The sequence below is a fragment of the Octopus bimaculoides genome, chromosome 1 (assembly GCF_046866305.1).
Source record: "Octopus bimaculoides isolate indiv1 chromosome 1, ASM4686630v1, whole genome shotgun sequence".
Lineage (NCBI taxonomy): Eukaryota > Metazoa > Mollusca > Cephalopoda > Octopoda > Octopodidae > Octopus > Octopus bimaculoides.
In genome coordinates, this window is record NC_142928.1 from 85755419 (window position 1) to 85776857 (window position 21439).

The following is a 21439-nucleotide window of genomic DNA, read 5'->3' on the forward strand; positions in this document are numbered from 1 at the left end:
GTCCGTTGCGCTAATGATTGTAGCAGCTCGTCGCCCCGATGAGATTACACAAAAAAATTATAAAAATAAAAATACAATAAGATTAAGTAAAGATAAGATAAAATAAAAATAAAACAAGAGCACTCAGAGAGGGCAAACCTCCGCCAAGGCAGCACCAACGTCCTGATTTTTTTTATTGCCCACAAGGGGCTAAACATAGATGGGACATTACAAAACAATACAGGACACATAATCGGGGAAATAAAAATACAGAAAGAAATCGAGTGAAGAAGAAAAATTAAAAAGAACGAGTGAAAATGATGAAATGAGGCGCAATGCCCACTCGACCACCTAAGTCGAGTGGTTACATTTAGACATTATTTTGAACAATTTTTTTCCTCTTTTTTAAAAAAAGTTCACATTTTTTTTTCAACTGTTTATGTTGAATTATGGGTGGTAGGGCATCAAACCACACCAGCCCGCCAAGTGAAATTATATACTTTCTATATGTTTTTATGAACGTGTCGTATCTATCCTCATTCAATAGTACACATTTTTGTTCTTCCTTGAAATCCTCCTTGGGCAGTTTCACCCTTATTAATCCTTTAAACTTGGAAATCCTCCTTTCCACATCTACATTCTTTTCGTTGTACACTATGAATGCCCAATTTTTAAAACCGTGCTACACAGTCTGTTCTACTGATTCTCGCTCTTTTGGTACTGTTTCTATTGTCTGGATATGTTTGAATATAGGTGGTTCCTTAACTTCTTTGGGTGTCCTATCTGGTTCTGTTGCTGGTCTTTCAGAGTCTTCTCTTGTTTTCGCCCATTTCCTTTTTAGGGGGCTGACAAACCCGTCATTCCTTCGCCGCTTTCGTTCTATCTTTCTTCGACTCCACCTCTTCTGTATCCCTGGAGCGCTCCATATCACTTTTGCTATGTCCATATGTTATCGCTTGAATTGGTACTCCAATCTCCACTTCTATTTGGTCCCTCTCCACAGTCTTCTCACTCTGGGGAGGCTTGTGCTTGGGTCACTGCGTCTTCATGTGGCCCCTTGCTCCACATTCGTAATAATTTCGTCGGTATCCCTCAACAAACACTTTGAGGGAACTCTCTCCCGGAATCTCCCGGAAAAGTTGCCGTTTTCATCAGGGGTCCCAAACATTCCTCCACGTCTTATCCTTGAACGTTTTTTCTGGTGGGACCAGCTTTATTGCGTCTCCCTCTCTTTGCACAAACTGTTCACTTCTTATTATATCTTCCATATTTAATGTTATCTGTTTCGTGTTCAACGGCGTAGCTGCTCCTACTGCAATGGCCCTTGCATAGCTCTCCACCTTGAAAAACTAACTTTTCTGCCCCACAATGGAGAGAAAACAGCAATAAACAATCACGCGCGAGTCGCTTGACAATAATTGTCAACAGTGATATGAAACAATTTAAACAACGAAGTAACAACAGTCCAAAATCGTAGTCAAAAATGACGAAACTCAAACAAACAAGTTGTTAGTTTGTGACACCGACGTCCTCTCAACGATTAGCCGGAGATGATTTTTAAAATGAGAATATCTGAAATAAACTCGACTGCTCTCACAAACGAGAATACTAAAAGTGACCCCAACCGCACTCAAAAATTAAGTAAAAAGACTAGAAAAATAATCCAGAATCTTTGTCCGGTACGAGATCGATCCCTAGATCTACTCAGTTTGTGCCAGTCACGAGGCCAAATATCCCTGAATGTTTCATCCGAATCCATTCAACGGTTCTTGAGATATCTTGTCCACAGACAAACAAACAAACACGACTGAAAACAATACTTCCACCTTAGCGAAGGCGGAGGTAATAAGGTAAAGTAAAATAAATATAAAATTAAATTAAATAAAATAATCCTTTCCATTATGCCTAAAATTTTGCGTGATAGGGCTAGTCGATTACATCAACCCCAATGCTCAACGGGTACTTGTTCTATCGACCCCAAATGGATGAACTACTGAGTCGATCTCGGCGGTACTAAGTGTCGGTTCTAAGAGCCGACACTTAACTCATCTTCAGCAATAGCATTTTATACTGATTTTGTAGATTTTTGACACAGGGTTTGCATACATTGTGCAGGGCCCACGATTTATCCTGATCACCAACTTTAATCTTAAAGTAAGACAAGTAGGTTCTTTTCACAAAGTCACCAATGTTCATTCATTGGCTTGGCACTGTGAAACACCCACATATATAACAAAAAGAGTCAGGGGAATTCAACATTTCCTTCGCAATGATGTCATGTTACTGAACCCCTACGTTATTTCATGAAATAATTGTGAAAAAGAAAATAATAAAGAACATATCTATATATCAAGGCTTGTCTAGATAGATGTCTAAATACATAGATAAAATATAAATTGAACAGAAATGTTTAACTATGATATCTTTTGTACATTTGTTGGTAGTAAGCAGAGATTAACAACGCAGATTAAGGCGACTGAGCTTTCGAGCACACATTTGTTAGGAAATACACCACACTTCTACCCAGGTACATATATCAGGCTGAGAGAGCGTCATAACCTTACTCACTGAATGTTGAACTGACACTCGACTCTTACTGCTAACGTACCCCACGAAAAACACATCGAGAAATTTCTGAAACATGGAGCTACGGGTGGGGCCAATATGGACCAGCCCATAGAAAAAACTCAACGTGATATAAAAAAAAAGACTATTGCCATTTTAAAACTCATTGACCTCCAGATTACCCAAAATCAGATCTCAAACTTGGGTCAGCAGAAAAAAAGTTAGAATTTTTTGGCCAGTGTTATCCATACACCCAGCTCAGGCTTGTCTTGTACAGAAGTCATTTCATTGTTATTGTGTAAAGTTACAGTAACAATACAGGAGATTTTTGCCTCTTCCGTGCTGGCTGCAGATCAAATTCTGACTGACCGTTTGTGCACAACTCTTTCGCCTCGCGAGACAGACGGACATCAATGAAAAATTACATTTATACTTTACGACTTCAAAATTTCTTTTTGCGTTTTCTACAGTTTACGTTTTACTCTTCTGTACTGACAATAATATTGGTGTGATTTGGAATAGAATTTGATTTGAATTTCCGTGATTAAGAAATTGAAAATATATTTATTAGGCGCATACATGGCTATATAGTAAAGAAGCCCGTTTTGAACCCATGTTGTTTTGGGTCTTGGGCAGGCGACTTCTACTACAGCCTTGGGCCGACTGACACTTTGCGAGTGGATTTGATAGATCGAAACTTCGGAAGCCTTGTGGAAGCACGTTGCACGTGTGTGTGTCCACCAACATTAGACAACTGGTGCTGGTTTGTTTACGTCTCTGTAAGCTGTTCAGCAAAAGAGACTGCTAGAATAAGTAGCAGACTTAAAATAAGTACTGGGCGGGATTCATTCGACTAAACCCTTCAAAGTGGTGCCCCAGTATGGCCGCTGAAACACCTAATAGTTAAAGATTCGCTAGATGCTATTCTACTCATTATTTCATTGATTCTTTTCTTTATAAATACCAAATATTTCCGCAGAACATCAACACCATCATCATCGTCAACATAAACATCGTCATCAGTATTCCCACAACGTGGTTAATTATTCACAACTTAAACAGTGATCTGTCACTTCTTCATGACAGTAAATCAGCTCCTACTTTAACTTAATTGGGCAGCAGAGATAATTATTGCAATTATGAACTAATAGAGCTCTAACCAACCTATAATTTTTCAAACCGGTCAGTCTAGAAGAATCTAGAAAGATTATAGATATCGTTGCTTTCCTTCAGACTAACGAGGATCGCTGACGGTAACTTTTGAACGCTTACAATTGGTATTTACTTCTGATTCAACGTTACGGTGTTAAGGATCTCCTCCATCTCTTAGACAAATTCACTCGTCTTAGTCGTTAATGAACACCAGTAAGTTCGATAACCATATTTTATATGCTAATACAATAAAATATGGAAGATTACTATTTCGTACATTTTCTTTTATAGAAAGTTACCCAATGTAACACCAACCAAGTATATATGAGTTACAATTGATTGGTATTAAAATATCTTTTATCTTTTACATGTTTCAATCATTGGGCTGTGACCATTCCTTGAAGGGTTTAATCGAGCAAGTTGATCCCGTTATTTATATTTTCTGGGGGGTTTTTTTTAGCCTGGTATTTGTTCTATATGTGCCTTCTGCCGAACTGCTAGGTTACAGGTAGGTAAACAAGCCAATGCCGCTCTCGAGCGGTGGTGGTAGACAAATACAAAGTCACACACACGCGCGCGTGCGTGAGTGTGTGTGCGCGCACGCGTGTGTGACGGACTTCTTCCATTTTCCGTCTACCAAATCCACACACAAGGCTTTGATCGCTTCAGTGCAACAGTAGAAGACGCTTGCCCAAGATACCGCGCAGTGGGGCTGAACCCAAGGCCACATGGTTTAGAAACAGGGTTCTCAACCATACAACCACGCCTGCGCCTATATCCACTAAATATATGAGTATATTCGGATATGAATATTTAGTGGAAACATTTTGTTCAAGTTGTGATGGTTGAGGCACGGAAACTAACAACGTGACAAAAAAAAAAAGAAAATGAATTAAAACTGGACGAAATATTTGCTCTCATGTGCAACATGAACATGTGAATTAAAAGTCATGTCATTCTCTTTGTGGAGGTAACGGGAGTAGAATTTTGTTTTGTGACATTTTTATCTCTTCCATAAGACAAAGATAGGCTTACAACAGTTATGTGAGTACAGGATGGTATTTATAAAACCTTATTGAAATGACAGAAGCATTAAAGTTTAATTTTGGTTCTAATTTGTTCTCTAAGCACAAATTTTAATTGCACACAGTAGTATCATTGGGTTTATTGACCGTTTTGTTTTCATTTTTTTTTGGTGGGGGGGGGGTTGTTTGTTTGTTTCTTTTTATTATCTGGTAGATGCTATATTTGTAAGACTAGCACGCTGCGAGAAATAAAAAATATACCAAGAAGAAAATCAGGTTTGGATGGGATTGGAGTCTTTTAGTCAGGTGAAATCTGAGACACTAGACAAAATCACCGACCTAATAGAGATTCTAGAAGGGTAGCAACTGAATGTGGTAGTAGAAAGCCTGGATGCTACAACTGTAGAAACATTAATCACTTCAAGGCCATAGCTTTCTACCTCGACAACAGAAAATGACAGCTGAAAGAAGGCTTTTGCCAACACCACAACTTCAGCACTTCCAATAACAGCAGTAACCCCAAGGCAAATAACTGCAGTAACTACAACAACACCAAAAGCAACAACAAAACAAAATTTACTCACATGAGCGACCACACTACCAACAACATTGGTATGTGAAGACATCCCTTCCCCCTAAAGAAACAATTATTAAACAAAAAGGCAATGACCCTAAAACATGCCCCTCTCCGCTAGTGTTCGCACAAATCTGTCGTCTGGTGACAAAAGAAAAAGAAACAAAAAAACACAACACGTAAAACTGACAGATACGAACAACTGTAGGAGATAACTTTGTGCAACAAGCATCAGCACATCCCACAACAGCAGTTATGCCAGTCCTATGGACACCACTATCCTCGACACCACCACTATCACAGACACTATTGTTATAAGGATAACCTAATTCTCCCACAACAGTTAGATGGCACACTCCAAAAGTAATACTGATTTCAAATTTTGACACAAGGCCAGCAATTTCGGGGAGATGGTAAGTCGATTACATAGACTCCATAGCTCATCTATTACTTCTTTTATCGATTCCGAAAGGATTGAGGGCGAAGTCGACCTCGGCGGAATTTGAACTCAGAACGTGAAGACGGACGAAATACAGCTAAGCATTTCCCCCGGTGTGCTAACGATTCTGCCAGCACATTAACCAAGGACATTTTAGTACGCATAAAATTTATCCAGATATCACAATACACATATACCATCTTAAAACTTAAATACTCCGATGGTGTAAGAGACCAGCGAGATTGTTATTAAAATATTATGCTAAGATGTGCTAGAAGAAACACCGACAGCAAGTCAGTGAAACGAAACACCAGCCGCTCTATAGGAATAAGGTAAACACGCTATCCTCTCTCTTCTCAGTCATGGCGGTACTCAGAACAGATGGTCTGAATACACGTAAACTCGAGTCACATTGGAAGCAAGACTCGCTGGTCAACGTCCTCAGGTCATAAAGTATAGCTGTGTTAGCCAACAGCGAAACCAGAGTCTCCGATCCTCAAGCCTTCATCCCAATTTTCCATGGGTAACAGATCTATTTATTTCGAAGTTGACCGGGACTGAAAGGCAGAGATGATGTGTTGTTTTGAAAGTGTCTAGATTTATTGATACGGACAGAGGAAGTAATCTTCTTGGACATAGGAAGTAATTTGATGGTCCTGGATGTAAACAGTGGTGAAGGTGGGTAGTTTCGGACATGTAGTTGTTTATGCTTCAACGCGAAGTGACACCCGGAATTCCTCAGGTGTCTAGAGATTTATTTCCTCAGAACAACGCGCTCTTTACTGCTATTGGGGGGAGGGGCGTATTATATGCACATCTAGATTTTATGGGAATGAGTGATAGGAGAAGGGGTGCGAAAGTCTCACAAGCATGCTCAGATGTCTTCAACTATCTGATAGGTACCGATTGGATTTCCAGAATGTACCTGCAATGGTTAATCCAGACAAACTGCAATGGTTAATCGAGATCACATCTAGGCCAGTAGCATATGTTGTGCACATTTTAAAATCGTCGGATACACCGACCGCTGATTTGTGATCTGCGCAGTCGACTTAGATGTGCTTTGGTAGGAAGAGACGCTGCTGCTAGAATGCTTTGTCTTTTCTCCGATGAGAAAACTTCGATCAGGACCAAAAGGTAAACCAAAAGAACAGTAGATGGTTATGCAGAGACCCAAATAAGGTTCCAACAATCACTCATTCTAAGTTCCCAACAACTGTGAGGATTCTCTGAGTCATCAGAAGCGAGAGAGATATCATGCCTCCTCATTCTTTTTCACAGGACTAAAGAGTTGATGCTGCTGTCTACACAGCACTGCTGGAGAAAGTTGTGAGGCCGTCGATAGACAGAGTATGCAAGGAAAGATGATACGTCTTCCAACAAGACTCTGCGCCGTCTCATGTGGCTCCGACAACCCAAGTGTGAACACGTAACAATGCCCAAGATCATGTTTCCAGTCACGTAGCTTCCGATCTCACCAGGCAATCTACTAGACTATTACATATGGAGCGTAGTCGAGAGAGAAGTCAATCAACACCGCTATAACACCATACAATCCCTCTAGTCCTGTATAACCAACACCGTGTCCAAAATTGATAGACATAATCTGATTCGGGCATGTCAACGCTTCCGACCCCGTGTTGAAGCAGTCATTGAAGCTAACTGTGGATTCATTGAATAGGATTCTCCAAATTATTTGTACTGCTTCGTTTTCAAATACAGCTTTTCTTTAATAAGCTATGTTCCTTTCTCTAAATTCATGCAAATGACCCCAAAGAAAACTGATGCACCCTGTAAAGTAAACACTTAGTAAGATGACTGTAAGCTGAATGTGCTGATGTCCTTGAAAAACTCTCTGATTTTCAAAGTTGTAAAAAATGTTTTAACGCATATCTTTGGCTATTCTTTTATTCTTTTACTTGTTTTAATTATTGGGCCGAGGTTATCTTGGGCCGGCCACCAACTGAAAAAAAATCACTCAGTAGTAGTTATCTTAGGTCTGGTACTTATTCTAGAGGTCTCTCTTTGACGAAGCACTAAACTATGAGGATGTAAACAAACCAACACCGGTTCCCAAGCAGGACTGGGACAAATACAGAGACTTACAACTACGCACACATGCACACACATACATATATGTACCTCCACACACATATATATAAAAACACGCGTGCGTGCGCAGACACACACACACACACACACACACACACACACACACACACACATGTATATATATATATATATATATATATATATATATATATACACTAATACATATACAAATACATAAACAAATATTTTTTCTAGCTCTTATTTTCCAATCGACAGGACAGATATTTTTGTGCGCGTAGACAAACCCGAAAACTAGGTTCTTTTCGAACCAAACCTGTAAACTAAATTAGTCGTAAGCTTAAATTTCCTCACCTCCTTACCTAACTTGCAGTATCAAGACATTGTTGAAATATGAGATTATTTAGAAAATTGTAAATTATATAATTATAACCACTCCTTATTGCGTGGAGGCGCGTGGCTTAGTGGTTAGGGTGTCAGTATCATGATCCTAAGATTGTGGTTTCGATTCCTGGACCAGGCGACGCGTTGTGTTTTTCAGCAAAACACTTTAGTGTTGTGGACTCCAGTCCACTCAGCTGGCAAACATGAGTAACGCTGCGATGGACTGGCGTCCCGTCCAGCTGGGGGAAAAAAACGCCATTGAAACCGGGAAACCGAGCCTATGATCCTGGCTAGGCTTTAAAAGAGCGCATTTATTTTTTTTTATTTTACTCCTTATTGCAGATTGCTTGATATATACAGTGAGAACAAAGAACTAGTCTACGTAATTCAATGCACGTACTATAGTGTTATATATTTACAGATTACTCTTAGAATCTCATTTGTGTTAACGTTCATTCATAGTGCTTTACACGTGTGTCATTGTTTTTATCTTTATATTTTTATTCTGTACTGATTTCTAACTGTTTACTGTACTCGACCAAATATTATTTCAACAATTACTTTCAGTTTAAGAAAATCGAGGTGAACTATCTTGCTTTTGCTATGCTACATAGGAATGTAAAATGTCATTGCGAATAAGTTCGAGTCACGTACCAGTGCAACTGAAAAATCAAATGATGCTCCATATCCAGTATATCAGGTAGGAGCACAAAGCAAGCTCCAGGTGAGCCAAATCTGTTGATCAATTTACGTTCTCAATCCTGGTTACGGTCTTCCGTCGTTAAAATCACAGAAAACATAGAATAAATTTGCACTTTTACTTTCTCCTAAAACCATATGCGCTCAAGATCTTTGGTGATTAAAATTAATAGTGTTGCTGTTCAAGGACTAAACTCTGGCGTCAAGATGATTCCAGAATTATTAGGAAATGTTTATGTTGGTTTGGGGAAGGTATATATTAAAGAATAAAAGAAGTTGCTCAGTTAGGTAGGCCTGCGCGCAAGTAGCATGCAGATTCCAAGAGTACCAACAGACGAGGTTCATTGTGTCTCGGTACCGTTGAAAGTAGTTTGCTTTGGCTCTTATACATGCTTTGAAGAATGGTTTTGAGTTTTGACATATGTAGAACGAAATGTCAATAATACATGCAGATATCGGAAGGTTAAAAAGGAAGTGCGTACGTGTGGGTGCGATATAACAAAGACTAAAGTATATGTCTGTTAATAGGATAGGAGTCGTAGAATTGCTTTTATGCACGTTTCTATAGGAAGGTCTGACAGGAAATCTTTGGTCTAAGAGATAAGAAACAAATATCTTTGAGTATAAAATATGTATTTGCGCAAGCATTTCCACAGCGTCATAGAAAGAACTTTGACGACATTTGCTTAGTGGACAATAATTGTTTTTTTTAATTTTAAATCATATTAGGCAAGATGTGGAGGCGCAATGGCTCAGTGGTTAGGGCAGGGGACTCGCGGTCATAGGATCGCGGTTTCGATTCCCAGACCGGGTGTTGTGAATGTTTATTGAGCGAAAACACCTAAAGTTCAACGAGGCTCCGGCAGGGGATGGTGGCGAACCCTGCTGTACTCTTTCACCACAACTTTCTCTCACTCTTTCCTCCTGTTTCTGTTGTGCCTGTATTTCAAAGGGCCAGCCTTGTCACACTCTATCACGCTGAATATCCCCGAGAACTACGTTAAGGGTACACGTGTCTGTGGCGTGCTCAGCCACTTGCACGTTAATTTCACGAGCAGGCTGTTCCGTTAATCGGATCAACAGGAACCCTCGACGTAGTAAGCGACGGAGTGCCAACATTAGGCAACATATTTTGTGAGGTTACACTTGTGTATTATATATTTTTCTATAAGTTTTCAATGTTTAAGTAGTCTGTCGGAATTGATTGCTCAGGTGTTTGGTTTTTACATTTAATGCTACGTTAATTATTGGAATAATCTTATTGAATTATATAAAACTCTCATGTTACAATATAGTTCTCATGTACTTAGATGACATGTTTAATCATTCAATAAGTTGAATAATAATGATCATCGTCTGTAATTTCAAAAAATGAATTGTTCACTCATGCCTATCTAAAATATATTTGATATTATACAAACATTAAAAATTCATGGAGATTTGGCAGAAACTTTACGTTCTGAGTTCAAATACTATTCGTGTCAAATTTGTCTTTTATTCAGTCAGGTTTGATTAAATTAGTAATATTAAAATTCTAAGGTTCACTAAATCACTACACCTATCCTCTATAATTTCTAACCCTTGTATGGAGTCTTGATACGTTTGTTCACTAAATAAATAGTATTTTATTATCGTCTGGCCAAATAAATGAAGAAACTTTTGATATCAGAAATACGCTCATATGCACAAAGAAGAAAGTAAGCTCCCAACCAGGAAGTTCCTACGCTTTGTCTGCTAGAAATAGTGGCTAAATCTACCCCAAATCGCAACCAAGCATCTTGAAAAGATACTAAGACTTGATAATATAGTCCTAGATACAGTCTCCGACAATGAGATTTTTAGGATTTTATTTTTGCTGCTATTTCTAGGAGGACAAATGACCTCTTTGGGTTGTCTATTGTATCAGGCTGCAGTCTCAGATAATCAGATAATATATTTGTGTAACCTACCTACAACAATTACTATTTGTAGACCTTTTGGTTTGTATTACATAACATTAAATTTCACTAACAAGCAGGGATTTTCCTTGATATTAATCTCTAGTTTTTCAACTTGCTAATATATCTGAGTGTTAATTTTTGTTTTCTTGATAATCCATTGCTTTCTTTTAATTCGAAGCAAAGCGGTATGATATCGGAAACGGTCGGCAGTATGTGGGTAGAGAGTGAACGATATTATGTGGGTAGAGTGCGGTCGGAGTCGTGGTTATTCGCGTAATGAAATTCTTCAAGCTAGTTCTCCATTATCCACTTAATTTTGGTCATCTTGTCTGCTGTGGTGGTCTTCGTTGTCTAGTTGATCACTTACAAGGACAACAATGAGGATAAGAGATACCCTTCTCGGATTCCGGTTCCCACAGTGAAATCCCTTGCCAATCTTCTCATCCGACTAAAAGATGAAAGAAAAAAGGCGACAATACTTTGATCTGTCCGTATTATTGAATCTGGTTATACCCGCTGGTGTCACTCTCAGGGTCATAGAAGCACAAAAGAGCTCCACCGCCATAGCAAGATATCAGTCCATGAAAGGTAAAGTTGAGTAGGTTGTAATATTTTGCTGTGCCGCTCTATTATCATCTTCAACTTCTGCTAAAATCTACCTAATATTCCATTTAAAAAAATGAGTGCCCTGTTAATTTAATCGATGCCCATTTATGTAAGTTGTCTCTTCTTCGGAACAACTTACAAAAACTGAGAAAATGCTTTAGCTGTCAAGAGCTAAGTTCTGTTTACCTAATTCTCTGTTCATCTTTTTTACCGCCATTATCAATTCTTCCTCCGAAGAGGACAACTCAGTACGTACCACTAAGGTCCGAGTAATACATGTTACTTTTTGCCATTATCCTGGCTAACCCTCCTTAAAGCGGAGAGAAAACACCACCGGAAAAACCGCTGCAAAGCAGCACAAAAACAATTTATAAAGTGTTAAAAAACATTGACACAAAATTACCACTATAAAAACAACCAACTATACAATACGGCGGCTAACGTTTTCTCGAGCTCGCCGCCTTTCCAATAGAGTTAATATTAGGTCAACAACGTAGATGAATGGGTAGCAAAAACGGCAAATCAGTATATTGCATGTTTTTGTTTTTTTTGTTTTTTTTTGTTTGTTTTTTTGTTTTTTCAGTATTTATTTTTGTCTCACCATGACGAGAGTTCAACCCTCGCGTCCGAAGTGAACTATTATTCTCAGTCTATCAAGTGCTTGTATCAAAAAATATGCGTCTCTCTAATGTAACCCGAGAAGGTTTCCGCTGTCTCTGCAATAGAGAAAACGGGGGTTTAAGATTTCTAGAAGGATGATTTTGCAACAGTACAGTTACAGAGATGGAGCAATTTGGCATAGGGTTTAGTAGAGAGCGGGGCTGGAATCAACTTGGAAGTGAATGGGATAAGATTGTAGATTCAATAATTTAATTTAGCTTAAATTGCTTCCATAGTAATCAATTTTAAAGATTGTAATCAAGCCAAAATAACAAAAGTAACATGAAATTGTATAAATATAGAGTTCTTAGAGTTCTTTCCTCATGAGGCAAATGTGTAAGGAATAAAGTATTGTATATGGTGCTTAATTTTCCACTAATAACACATGAGCCGTCTACACACGATTCACAGAAAATAAATTCGGAAGTCGCCTACAACAGCACCTAGACATGAGACTACCCGAAAAACCTGGAGAATACCACAGAAATTTCTAAATACTTTAGAGCATCAATAAATAAAAAAGATTTTCAGTATTACATGATTATTAAGAGAGAAAGCACCAGCGTTTGGGAATGGTTCTTAGTAATGTGATTTCTGTCTAGGAATTTAACTACCAAATCGCTACCAAAACGAAAGAAATGAATGTATTTTAATCTGCTAGCACATTCATCTTTGTGAATTTTAAAGCAGACCTTCCTTACTCATAACACCAAAATAATGCAATTTATCCCAAGTCGCAGTTATCAGTTATATCGTCTCAGTTCCCTGATCATACTATATTACACTCACTTCATTCAAATCAAAAGAAAACTAAGTATTTTTTTAGAGTCGAATCCACAGTCCGTTTCACCTCACCACTCATACGCCATCAGACCGATCGTAGAAGTCCTCGCCATTAGGATGGGCTTGAGTGGGGTTCTCAGCAGATAGTCACAAGTGGATTTTAAATAGTTTTCCAATTCCCTATTTAACACCATCAGCCTTCTACCAACATTGCCTTCCTCACAGATACTGGCTTGGGATAGTTCCAAGAATAGTGATTCATTCGCAACTGTTGAATTGATGGCGTCAGTTATAGCCAAAGCATGTTAGCTTCCGCTAACACACAATGTTTAGCGAGCTGAGAGAATTGCCTACTTGTTCTTGGAAATCTATGCTTCTTTTGCTTCCTCCTTTTTGAGACTGCAGCATAGGAAGCCAACACGAAGATGCATAGGATGTTAATGCAACATCTCGAAGCTGCCGTCCGTCATTGCTCAGCGTTTGGAAGTCATCTCTGTAATCTGTTGAGGGTAACTGAAAAATAATATGCAGTGACTTCTTCACCAGCAGCGTTGCATTACGTGATACTTTCTCATATTTCCTCACTTTCAGCAGGTGTCCCATCGACTGGACGATACCCAAGCTACGGCGGATTTCCTAGCTAATGCAGCAATCGCTATTGATATAGATGCTAAGAATTTAAATTTTGGGATCAGCTCGGTCACCTAGATGTCGAGCCGAATCACTAGGAACTCACTGGATGTCACCATCATTACTTTTGTCATGTCGGTGTTTAAAGTATAAACAAGTCACTGTATGCGAAGCAGCTAATTCGCGTACTCCTCGTGGAAAGTAGTACGTAGGGTGGTGTCATCGGCATATCGTCCTGATCCGTTTGCCACCGATTGGTGCATCACTGGCATGCTTTTACAGAACTATTCTCACTGATCACCATTTCCCTATAAAAACTGTACTAATCCGATGGTAAGATGCAAATTTGTTTGGTACCTTTGCCTATGTCAAACTAGTTGCATTTACCGCTCTCTGTGTTGACTATAGCCTGCTGTTCTGAATAAAGTGTAATGTTCAGATTATTTTGCCTATTTTTCAAGCCCATATTGCGTAGAGATTTTGACAGCGTTGTTGATACTGTCAAATGCCTTCCCGTAATCAGTGAAAGAGGTACGTCTTCAATTGTTTACTATGTTCCTTCACCGTGATCCAACAGATATTCGTTATCTTGTTTTTCGTACACCACTCCTTGCAAACTCCGGCTTTTTCTCTGTGAATCTCAATTCATATCAGTGGATTTACTCGTTACAAGTTGATGCGTGGCAATGCCTTACTAACACCGTAGATGAGGGTGATTGCTTGGCTGTTCTTATACTCTCAAGTTTGCCTTTTCTCGGAAAGGTGATTTACACGGAGCAAGATATGAACAATCAATCTGCCACATTTTGAGACGCCATATTTCAAGAACGATGACAGAAATGCATCTCTCTTCCCCATCGTTGTGTAGCATCTCGTTTGATATATCATCTGAGCCTTGCAAGTTTTACATCCTTTAGGGCCTTTCTCACATTTTCAATCACGATATCTGTCACATCATCGTACTCGCTGGTGGCGAACTGGTCAAACACTCTATTGCCTTCTACGTACAGTTCTTGCTATATTTACATGGTTACGGTCAGCAAAAGAGTTGTCTCACAGTATATCACACAGGAGTGTGAACTTCCAGGCTAGCTGTTTCAATGTTTGGTACAAATTTTCGATTTGTTCATCAAGCTGGCTTGTTCTAAATAGTGACACCTCATTCTAATGTACCACTAAAACAAACTCAATAATTTACATGTGTTAATACTGTTTGGTTTAGACATTGGTTGGTTTCCGTCCTTCTTTTCCTTAAAAATATACTATCTTCAACAATCAGAATTTTAAAGATAGGCGATACAGTATTAGAATGTTGAAATACATATTTCACATATTTTATCTTTGACTAGCAACAATAAACATTTGATCCAAACAATTCTTAACATTGCCTTAAAACATAGCTAGCATTGCTCTGGTTCAAAAGGGACTGATATTTTATACAGATTATTTTACTTCATTTTCTATATTTTGGTTGGTATAAATATTCTTTAGTTAAGAAATTTTCACTTCCAAACGGATTTTCTATCAATCTGATGTTTTCTATTAATCTAGACGTTACAAAATATTTTCAATAGCTGCAATGTTTTGCCCACTTCGTATTGTCTTCAGTTTCCAATCATTAGTTTAGGATGTTTATTACGAACATTTAAAATTGCTTTGCTAAATGCCCTAGTTAACACTAATCCGTCTATCAGTAAAATCCACGCAACAAATACAAAACTATATTATTTAAACAAAGGAAGTATCTAACAATACAAAACATCCCCTCCGACACTGAATAATAACTCTTTCGAATTTTGGCAGTCTCATGTGGAAGGAGAAATCGATTACATTGACCCAAGTGATCAACTAGTATTAAATTGTCGGCCTAACGAGGCGGAAGAAATACTGCCAGGCATTGAGACATTGTCAGTTCACCACCTTACATTGATTAATAATTAAGATACTGTATGTAAGTGCTACTCCGACGTAAAGGCAGTGAATTGGTGATATGTTTAGGGTGTCGGTAGTATTAGTTTCAGTGTGTTCTTTACATTCTGAGTTTAAATACCGCGGGTGGGGGCACGTTTGCTTTTCATTCGACCGGGCTTAATGAAATAAGCTACGAGTCAATCACTGTAGTTGATATTTCAAATAATACAGACTACCCAAAATTATTGGCTTTGTTCTTAAATTAGAAACAATCATTTCTACGTTGTATAATTATTTAAACCTTGCCGCGCTAATTCTAGTTGATAAGTATGGTATCATCTTTCGCGTTGAGGTCGTACATGATTTAGGAACGCAAAAAGGATAGCAATTCCATCTATATTTTTTTCTCCTGTATGCTAAACAAGATTACACATTTGAAAATGAGTACTATTTCCATTTTAAAGTACTAGTTTGGATATGTGTGTGAGGGAATGTCTTTGTGTTTGTCTCGACACCGCTTGACAAATGGTGTTGGTTTTTTTACATCCCAGTAAGCTAGAGGTTCACCAAAAGAAACTGATATAATAAGTGTAAGACTTTATCAAAAAGTAAGTACTGGGATCGATTTGGTCGACTAAACCAGTCTGGCCGTTGCCCCCAGAATGGCCGCAGTCAAACAACTGAAACAACTAATATATAAAATAAAAGGCGATATCATAAGCATGTATGTGTATATATATGTTTGTATGTGTAGACATCTATGTATGTATGTATGTATGTATGCATGTATATATATATATATATATATATATATATGGCATGAAAGTATAAAGAGACTTAAAGAATGTCAAGCGCTTATAATCTGGGATCTGTGTAGGATCATTCTTTGGCGTAGACTGATTTTTGGTTTAGCCTATGTATTGGTCTCGACACGTTAATACATGTATTAGGTTTTTCGAAGCGCATGAACAACTTCCATTCCTCGACATCCTCATTAAGAGATCCAACAACAAAATAGAAACAGATATATACTATTAGCGCACGGGCTCCAAGCAATATCTACTGTTCAACTCATGCCACCTCAGACACACTAGAATGAATATCCCCTTCAACCTGGTAAAAAGTATTTGTGCTATAGTTTCTAATACAAACACCAGGGATACACGACTACATGAACTAAAGTATACACTCACCAGAAACTATTCACCATCACTAATTGATATAGGCTTTCGACATCCACGAACTTAGATATCCCAAAGTAGAGAAGGATTTACAGCCAAAAGCCCTACCATACATCTCCACACAAACCCCTCAACAATGAAGTCTTCGACACCATCCTCCAGAACATTCCTCTACTAAGAAGGGGCCACAGAATGAATTTAATCCTCCAAACGCACACCATCAAAATGAGCAAAAGACAACTCAAGTCTATGAAAAGTCTCCTTACACAAGCCCAAGTACCCTTGGCAACAACACTGAAAACGTCAGTAAAATAGCGGAAGACCTAACTGTGGTATATGCGTCAACATAATTGAAGAATCAGAGTTCTCCTTCAAACAAGGTCAAAGTTTTACAGTGAAAAACAACTTCACATGTGCTTCGGAAAACCTATTATATGTATTAACGTATCAAGGCCAATACATAGGCCAAACCAAAAGCAGTTTACGCCAAAAAATGACCCTACACAGATCCCAGATTAAAATTCTGGAAAAATAGCATTCAGCGAATACATCGACATTTGCACCACTAACAAACAGCCCAACTTCAGAATTTCTCCCCTCACAAAAGTAAAAGAGAGAGACAGATAGAAAAAAGGAAAATGTTCCAAGTATTTGAAAACTATGGAAATATTTTTAAAAAACTTCATTTAATGTTTCCAGTTTAATTGTTTTTCATGCTTTAGGCTAAGTTCAAGAAGTCGCAAAGACTGAAATCGGTACTAAAATGTTCTTCATGATAAAATTATTTTAGCATTTTCTATTTTGTCCAATTTTCCTTATCGTGTGTTACGTTTCAACCTTCTACATATATATATATATTTGTGTGCGTGTGTGTGTACGTAAGTGTATGTATATATCTATGTACGTATGTGTATGCATATATATATATGTACGTATGTATATGTATATATATGTACGTTTGTGTTTGTAATACATATATATATTTACGTATGTGTATGTATGTATGTGTGTATATATATATGTATATATGCGTATATATGTATATATATATGTATGTGTATATATATATGTATGTATGTGTAGATATATATGTATGTATATGTGTGTATATATATATTTGTGTATATGTATGTGTGTATATTCATATATGTATATATATGCGTATATGTATGAGTGTATCTATACTGGAGAAAGCTGCTTATTAATTAGGTATGTAACAATTATTAAAAGTACTACGAGAAAGCAATTATTAAAGGGTTGATTGTCTGGAAATAATTTTATAAATTCATGTTCTAAAAATTTGCTATAATTTCGATTTCTCAAGTTTATTGAGTTTTTTAACTTCAGTTTCTCGCAAATTTAAATATTCACTCCGTCCAATTAATCGCAAATTTAAATATTTATTGCATTCACTGCGGAGTATTCCATCTTCATTTTCAACGTCTTTCACTTTCTCTTTTAAATTTTTAATTCGCTATTAATGTATACGTAATGTAAAAAACATTATTTATTGAATGAATTTTTTTTAATTTCATGTTGCTTTGAGGGGAAGGTAAAACTTGACAAACTGCTTCTCCCTCTGTTGTTGGACTACCATGATGTTTCTTTAAAAAAGAGAGATTATGACAGTGCTAAAATAACGAAAGGAATATTTACTAAGCAAGTAAGCACTATTATACAAAGAAATAATTAGACGTAAAATATAAAAATTATTAGAAATAGGAATCAAATGTGAAAGTATTATCAAGGGGCTAGCAGAAAACCACCCGGAGGGCGGTCTTTCTACTCGCATATATATATATATATATATATATATATATATATATATATATATATATATATCTTTGTGTGTGTGCGTGTGTGTGTGTGTGTGTGTGTATGATGGTTGTCTGCTATTTATGCTGAGTCAGACCACCTCCTGTAACTACACCTTAGAACCATCATGGCGTCTGATGTGGCTTTTTAAACCAGACAACTTTTTAAAAAGACACCCACATAGATTGCATATCCGATTTGGACCGCCAAGAGCTGCAGTTAAGTTCTGATCTTTGTAGATCTTAAAATGTCTTTTCAGGCCTCCGTTAGGTCTGCAGACCTTCTGGCATACTTTCCATTGAAAGGTGCGCACAGACAATTAAGCAGAATAGTTGATGGAGGTTCGATTTTCATAGGTCCGCAAATGAGATTTGAGCCCAGCAAAAGAAAGGCATGGTCTGCCACAAACTGTACACATAAAAAGGTCATTGTGATTCACATTCTCGATCATAACATTCTTCTTTAAATCTCTCTTGACTCTTGCATACGCTAACCTGACCTCTTCAAACGCTTTCACTCCACTCCACACTTTTGTTCGCCATCTATCTCGATCCGAAGCAAGGGTTCCTATGTCCTCTGGATACATTCCAAATGATTTCATGGTAGTCCTTATGCCACCCTTAAACCTCTTTTCAGGTTTACACCGATCGCGTTTCCCTCTGCAAGCTCACAATGAAGACAAAAACAGCGGTTTGGGTGTGCGTTCATTCTAACAATATGGCCACACCATCTCACTTGGTTTTTCAGAATCATTGCTTTAGTTGAAGTGATGCCTGCAGACGCAAATATATCTGTGTTTGGAGTGAAAGAACTCCATTTAATGTTTAAAATCAGATGAAGGCATTTTCGGTGGAATTGTTCTAACAACTTGAAATGTCTTTCATAACATGTCCATGATTCAGAAGAATACAACAGGGATGTTAAGACAAATAATTGAATTCGTAGATGTATGTCTGTGTCCAGCTTTCCATCATTTTGTCAGAGCTCCCAAGGTATAATTAACATCAAGCAACTTACTCTTAACAAAAGGTATCAATCTTGACCCAAACAATCTATGGGAAGATTTCAAACCAAAGAAAAAGTATTTCGGGCTGCAAGTTCGTTAGGATTTAAACTGCGTAAGTCCAGTGACAGGTTTTCAGATAAATCAGCAGAAATTCATGATCTACTTTTAGAAAAACAAAACTTAGGCAATACACTTCTTTCTCAGTCCTTGAACCCCAACTCAAACGAAGCTTGCTGAAAGGGAAAGTGCAAACTCCTCTAAGGAAAATTAAACAGGAACGGTGGAATGGTAAAGCAAAAAGGACACAATAAGCAGCTGATAGAAATGACGCCAAGGGTTTGAACTCTTATGTTAAGGAGGTGTATCACCCAAAATCTTCTTCAGTAGTTCCAGTGAGAACAGCAAATCGACGTTTGCTTCTGAATGACACCGTTTCTATTCGTAAGCGTTGGGTAGAACATTTAACGTATGCTCTTTCGCTTTTTGTGGAAAGGCAGAGGACCACTTGTAAGGTACTCTATTTGCTGCCAACAACCGCTAAAGGCTGGGTTAGGGAGGCCGTGGCTAAAAATGCGTTAAGGCTGAGGCATCTCTGGCTCTACCTGGCTCTACCTGGCTCTACCCAGGTTCACTTCCTTCGGTGAACTGGAACTGCGGATCAAGCCTAGACCAAAGTTAGGAGCTTGGCAAACAGAGTGCCGGTAGGCGATCGTGCGTCTCTCCCGTACGAGTAACGCAGCAGCGGGGGTACCACCTCGGCATTCTATAGAAGGTTGGTAGAGGGCAAGTATGATGACGGCTTGGGGGAGATTCTGGGCTTCAATGACGTTCAGCTTACCAACTTGTACCGGAATACATTCGGGCCTATGGGCAGCTTCCAAAGGTCCTTGGCTTGGCAGTGTTTCCGAGGTGCCGTACCAGTTCGTGATAAACTCTCAAGGCACGGCGCTCCGGTTTCGCTCACGTGCCCAATATGCGAGCAGGCCAATGAAACTGTTCAGCACGCAATAGTGCAGTGTCTGAGACTCTCGGTGCTGTGGGTTTACACTGCTGTCATAACTAGGAAGACTACAACTGTCAAGTGAGTAGATCATCAAGACCTTCCTCCGCCTTTTCTAAACAGAGAAGAGCAAGCCTGTTTTCTAGCCGTAATGGCTCTAGCGAAAAAGGTGGTATGGAACACTCGCGTGAAAGGTATTATGGCAGGCACCTTCATCTCCGGTTGTGCCTTGGTAAACTTCTCTGTATTTCACCTGAGAAGGAAAGTACGACTGGAGAGGAGAGGCCTGCCATCCAGTAAGTATAGTAAAAGTGGAAGAAAGTAGTTCGAATGTTGGGTATGAAAGGGCCCGATTGAGCGAGAATGTAAAAGGATACTAAAACGGTTCAGTGCAGGAACGTGGAATGGGTTCGACCCCCACCATCAACCCATTCCACGTTCCTGGTTATTATCTCATTCGAAATTTATTGTCATATATTTTTAATGATGTGTATTCATCACTTGTTAATTCATTCGTCCAAGTCCCAGACCCCTTGTTTGTCCCTTATTGTCCCCTCTATGTCAAACTTGCATTAGTTTTTGAAAAATAAATTCGTAATTTGGACGCATCAGGTATGACCCGATTGTCAGTAGCGCACAGAGAACATGCTATTGGCCGATTCCAAGCATGGCAGCGTGTCCTGGTTGTTGCGAAAGCTTACAATGTCCATGTCAGCACCATCTATCGCCTGCAGCAGCGATACAACAATACCAACGGCACTCCGGACCGTTCCCGCAGAAGGCGCCCCCGGGTGACCACGCCCAGACAGAACTGCTCCATGGTCGCTTCAAACCGGCCAGCGCGACAACTCGCGAGACCATTGGCTCTGGACATCAGCGACGACACGGTAAGACGTCGGCTGACTGCCAACAACCTGCGTTGCCGTCGTCTTGCTCGAGGGCCTGTCTTCACCGCCCGCCACCGTCAGACATGACTACAGTGGGCTACACAGCACCGACATTGGTAGCATCAGCAATGGA